This window comes from Strongylocentrotus purpuratus, unplaced genomic scaffold (assembly GCF_000002235.5).
Source record: "Strongylocentrotus purpuratus isolate Spur 01 unplaced genomic scaffold, Spur_5.0 spur5_scaffold_20, whole genome shotgun sequence".
Lineage (NCBI taxonomy): Eukaryota > Metazoa > Echinodermata > Echinoidea > Camarodonta > Strongylocentrotidae > Strongylocentrotus > Strongylocentrotus purpuratus.
The window spans coordinates 47,909,140-47,915,378 of NW_022145606.1; positions in this window are offsets into that span (position 1 = coordinate 47,909,140).

Below are 6,239 nucleotides of genomic sequence, written 5' to 3' on the forward strand. Positions count from 1 at the left end.
GGTTTACGGTAAGCAAATAGACATCAGGCACGAAAACGAGAAAGGACAAACTCAAAAGGACATCACCTCAGCTACGAAGTGACCCTCAAAGGACAACAGAGGGCGTTTTGGTTTACGGTAAGCAAATAGACATCAAGCACGAAAACGAGAAAGGACAAACTCAAAAGGACGTCAGCTCAGCTACGAAGTGACCCTCAAAGGACAACAGAGGGCGTTTTGGTTTACGGTAAGCAAATAGACATCAAGCACGAAAACGAGAAAGGACAAACTCAAAAGGACATCAGCTCAGCTACGAAGTGACCCTCAAAGGACAACAGAGGGCGTTTTGGTTTACGGTAAGCAAATAGACATCAAGCACGAAAACGAGAAAGGACAAACTCAAAAGGACATCAGCTCAGCTACGAAGTGACCCTCAAAGGACAACAGAGGGCGTCCTCGAGGTTTTTTTCTTTTTAATCTAGGGCCTACTCCAATATAATACGCTGTAGGTCAATACAACAAATATGGGCTTTCATCGAAAGGGTGCGGTGCGGTGCGGCGCGGTGTGGTGTGCTCAACGCACCCATTCGATAAAAGAGGGGGGCCTTTTCTCGAAAGGGTGCGTTGAGAGCGGAGTACCATTTTAACACACCCTTTCGATGAAAGCGGGGGGGAGGGGGGGGGGGGGCTTTTCTCGAAAGGGTGCGTCGACTAGTCTTTCGCATCAGTCGTTTAAAATGAGGATCTCGGACAGAAGGTAATAGTTGCCAATTTAAGTATATCGAAAATGTATTAAGTGAAATGGAATGGTCTTGATTACAGAGTGGTCTCTTTGATGGGGGAGACAGAGAGAAGGAAAAAAGGGAAAGGGAAGATAAAAGGAAAGAAAGAAGAGGAAGAAGAAGAAGAAAAGAGGGAAACGGGGGCGAAAGGCTCTTGCCTCCCCCCCCCCCCCCCCGCCAAAAAATAAATAAGAGAGAAAGAGAGAAGGGAAAGGGAAAGGGAAAGAGAATAAAAAAGGAAAGGAAGAAGAATATGAAGAAAAGAGGGGCTCTTGCCCAGGCGCGGATCCAGGGGGGGGGGCCGAGCGGGCCTTGGCCCCCCCCCCCGCAAAAAAAAAAAAAAAAAAAAAAGAGAGAAGAAAGGAAAAGAAGGGAAAGGGAAAGAGGGGAGAAGGGAAAGAAAAAAGAGGAAGAAAAAAAAAGAAAAGGAGGAAAAAGGAGATCGGGGGGCCGAAAGAGCCTTGCCTCCCAGGCTGTTGACCCCCCCCCCCCCCCATCAACAAAATAAGAGAGAAGGAAGGAAAGGGAAAGAAATGACATAATTTCCGAGATTTTTCCTCACTTTTTAGTAAATACGTTTGTATGTGTTTGTTGGAGAATGACAAATTACTAAATTTACAGCCAGGCAAGAAATATGATTCTTAAGATTCCTACATGTCAGGCCCGAGGTGGGGCGGGGATCGGGAGCCTCGAGCTCCCTCCCCCCCCCCCCCCACTTTTTTGAAAAAGTATATTAAAGAGAAATAAAATAGAATGAGAGCAAGAAAGAAAGAATAGTTAACTGCCAGTGTTAAAAATTAATGATGCATCTAAATATGCTCATCTGACCGTGATTAAATGCCTAAAACTCCTAAGCTCCCGGGGGCTCTGCCCCTGGATTCCACCTAGGACCCTACGGCGGGCCCTTAGATGCTCATCTGACGGTAATTTAATGCCTAAAACCCCTGATTTTTTGGGGCTCCGCCCCCTGGAACCCACGCAAAATAGTGACCTGCCAGAGTCATAAAATAATAAGGTATAAAAAAAAATGCTCATCTGACCTTAATTAAACGCCTAAAACCCCTGAGCTTCCGGGGCCGGCTCAGCCGCCATGACCCCACCAGGGGCCCTAAGGCGGGCCCCTGAATGCTTATCTGACCGCAATTTAATGCCTTAAACCCTGAGTTTGCGGGGTCGGACAAGGTATCAAAATGTGTTTATCTGACCGCAGAGGCGTAGCCAGGGGGGGGGGGGGCGGTACCCCCAAATCATAAGAGGACGTAGGAAGAAAAAGGAGCAGACAAAGAACACCTTTGAAAAAAGGATTAAGAGTATAGAGAACGGTACAGCGAATCGTCTTCTTTCTCTAATAATTTAATGAAACGTCAAAACTTTCGCGTTCGCGGAGGAGGGAGGGGGAAATTCGCCCCTCCCTGCACCGACCCCCCCCCCGCATTACGTCACTGTTGGTCACCATTACGTACCAATATTTGGCTCGCATAATTTCAAATTTGGGCCCCCCCCCCCAAGAAATCCTGGATCCGCGCCTGCTCTTGCCTCCTCCTCCTCCCCCGCCAAAAGATAAGTAAGAGAGAGAAGGGAAAGGGAAAGGGAAAGAGAAGATAAAAGGAAAGAAAGAAGAGGAAAAAGAAGGAAACGGAGGCGAAGGGCTCTTGCCTCCTAGCCCTTCTTCCCCTCCTCCCCCCCCCCCCGCCAAAAAAAATAAATAAGAGAGAGAGAGAAGGGAAAGGGAAAGAGAAGATAAAAGGAAAGAAAGAAGAGGAAGAAGAAGAAAAGAGGGTAACGGGGGCAAAGGGCTCTTGCCTCCTTTCTTTCCTATTCTCCCGCTTTTTTGTTTTTCTCTTTCTTTCTTTTCTTTCTTCTCTTTTCTTTCCTTTCTTTTCTTTTTTTTCTTTTCTTTTCTTTTTTTCTTTTCTTTCCCTTTTACTCTCTTTTTCCCCCTCCCCCTTTTCTCTTTTTCCCGACGGCAGCGCAATTTTACCGACAATATCCTGACAGGTGGGGGGGGGGGGGTGTCGCACCCCCACACCCCCTTTGGAGACGCCCCTGCCTTCGCCACTGTTGGCGACCACAAGGCTATCAATACAAATTAAGACATATTAATGAAGATTCTTTTTTAATGTTGCAGAGAGATAAGTATTTTCTCTATGAACTTGTTTAATGGAAAATAAATAATATTAAAAACATGAATACTATAGCGGTATAATGATGAGAGAGATGATTTAAGTCATACTTTTTTTCAATGTGATTGGAGTGGACTTGAGGGTGGGGGGGGGGGTCCTCCTAAGATCTCGGCCGTTTCACAGCCGATCGCCGCGAAAATGCATATTTATGGTAATTTATGCAAACAAGGTCAGAGAATTCACATTTTTACCCATAAATCATATATAATTCATATTCGAGCGTTCTTTTTCACTTCATATATTCGTTAGAATAATAATACGACAACAAAGTTGGAAGAGCCAGTTTATCCCTATGTTATCTCTTGTTTTGATTATTTGTATTTATGTATTATATTATTTTGTTATTTCATTTCATTTCTAACCACAATTCAACTATTTTTACCCAAAATCAAACAAATTTACTTGAAACAAGACCAAATAACCAATGTTTTCTCTTTTTTTAAAAGAATAAATGGTATTTCCATATGTTTGGTACATAAATCACAAAAATGAGCGATTTTAGATTTTTTTGACATGCAAAAACAAAAGGTCACGTGACTCCGCAATTATACGTCCGATTTTCAACAAAAAAATGTTTCAAAAGATGCGTAAGACTCGAAAGAAAAAAGTCATGAAAGAAAAACTGCCGCGGTTCCGGAGTAGTCGCGAAATTACTAGAAAGCACTAATCTTTTTTGGGGCCCTCAAAAATTTGAAAAATCGTACCCCCCCCCCCTTGAACGCCAGGGGGGGGGGGGTATCTCCCAAAAACGGTAAAAATTAACGTGTTTTTTTTACACGTTTTTTTCACAGGGCGGAGCCCTCAGAAGCTCAGGGGTATTAAACATCAAAATTAACGTCGGATGAGCATAATTTTATACCTTATTTGTGACAGTGGCAGAACACAAATTCTTCTTCCTCTTCCTCTTCTTTCTTTCCTTTTATCTTCTCTTTCCCTCTCCTTCTCCAACATAAGATGCAAGACGGATATATATCGACTCACCTTCTTTCCAAGAACCATAAGGGCCTGGAATTTACTTTCCCCCCCCCCCCCCCAGCATCTTTGCCTGCGACGCAGTCGAAACCTTCAAAGCCGGACTCTTATGGGAAGCCATCCAAGGGGGTAATATAATCATAGTCCCTCCCCACAACTGCAATGTGATGGGACTTAATTCTAAAATGTTCTAGAAGCAACAAACACTCTCTCTCGAACGATAACGTTCTTATTGGTCATCTTTATATCCCTCTTGAGGATCAGGACCAGGATCAGAACAGATTCTCTCTCTCTCTCTTATTTATTTTTTGGCGGGGGGGGGGGAGGGAGGAGGCAAGAGCACTTTGCCCCTGTTTCCCTCTTTTCTTATTCTTTTTCCTCTTCTTTCTTTCCTTTTATATTTTCTTTCCCTTTCCCTTCACTCTCTTTCTCTCTCTTATTTATTTTGTTGGCAGGGGGGGGGGGGGCAAGAGCCCTTCGCCCTTCCCCCGTTTCCCTCTTTCCTTCTTATTCCTCTTCTTACTTTCCTCTTATATTTTCTTTCCCTCTCCCTTCTCTCTCTCTTATTTATTTTTGGCGGGGGGGGGGGAGGGCAAGAGCCCTTCGCCCCCGTTTCCCTCTTTTCTTCTTCTTCTTCCTCTTCTTTCTTTCCTTTTATCTCCTCTTTCCCTTTCCCTTCTCTCTCTCTCTTATTTATTTTGTTGGCAAGAGCCCTTCGCCCCCTTTCCCTCTTTTCTTCTTATGCTTCTTTCTTTCCTTTTATCTTCTCTTTCCTTTTCCCTTTCCCTTCTCTCTCTCTCCTATTTATTTGTTGGCGGGGGGGGGGGGGGAGAGGCAAAAGCCCTTTGCCCCCGTTTACCTCTTTTCTTCTTCTTCTTCTTCTTTCTTTCCTTTTATCATCTTTCCCTTTCCCTTCTCTTTCTCTCTCTCTCTGATTTATTTTTTGGCGGGGGGGGGGGCAAGAGTCCTTCGCCCCCACCTTATTCCCTCTTCTCTTCTTATTCTTCTTTCTTTCCTTTTATCTTCCCTTTCCCTTTTTTCCTTCTCTCTGTCTCCCCCATCAAAGAGACCACTCTGTAATCAAGACCATTCCATTTCACTTAATACATTTTCGATATACTTAAATTGGCAATTATTACCTTCTGTCCGAGATCCTCATTTTAAACGACTGATGCGAAAGACTAGTCGACGCACCCTTTCGAGAAAAGCCCCCCCCCCCCCCCCCCCCCCCCCCTCCCCCCCGCTTTCATCGAAAGGGTGTGTTAAAATGGTACTCCGCTCTCAACGCACCCTTTCGAGAAAAGGCCCCCTCTTTTATCGAATGGGTGCGTTGAGCACACCACACCGCGCCGCACCGCACCGCACCCTTTCGATGAAAGCCCATATTTGTTGTATTGACCTACAGCGTATTATATTGGAGTAGGCCCTAGATTAAAAAGAAAAAAACCTCGAGGACGCCCTCTGTTGTCCTTTGAGGGTCACTTCGTAGCTGAGCTGATGTCCTTTTGAGTTTGTCCTTTCTCGTTTTCGTGCTTGATGTCTATTTGATTACCGTAAACCAAAACGCCCTCTGTTGTCCTTTGAGGGTCACTTCGTAGCTGAGCTGATGTCCTTTTGAGTTTGTCCTTTCTCGTTTTCGTGCTTGATGTCTATTTGCTTACCGTAAACCAAAACGCCCTCTGTTGTCCTTTGAGGGTCACTTCGTAGCTGAGCTGACGTCCTTTTGAGTTTGTCCTTTCTCGTTTTCGTGCTTGATGTCTATTTGCTTACCGTAAACCAAAACGCCCTCTGTTGTCCTTTGAGGGTCACTTCGTAGCTGAGGTGATGTCCTTTTGAGTTTGTCCTTTCTCGTTTTCGTGCCTGATGTCTATTTGCTTACCGTAAACCAAAACGCCCTCTGTTTCTTCTGACCTGTACTTTGTCTATTTTGCTCTGACCTTTGATTTATTCTTTGTTAATTGGTCCTTTCTTCTGGGTACTTTGTCTATTTTGCTCTGTCCTTTGTTTGTTTGTATGCTTCTTTGTTTGTTTGTATGCATCTTTGTTTGTTTTTGTGACTGTTGATATTGGCCCCTTTGGCGCTCCATATGAAAGTACATTAATTCATTCATGAATATAAACAAATATTGCTAAATATATTACTTATTGCGGATGTAGTATCGAAATTAATATTAATTGGCAATAATCATTGACGAAATATCAATTGGAAATAATCATTGAAGTCTCTAAATTGGCAACGCGGTGTGAAATTTACCATCACTATTTTCGTGGACAAATTCACAATAGATGTTTGTACTTTTCATTGTTTAATTTAATATGTATG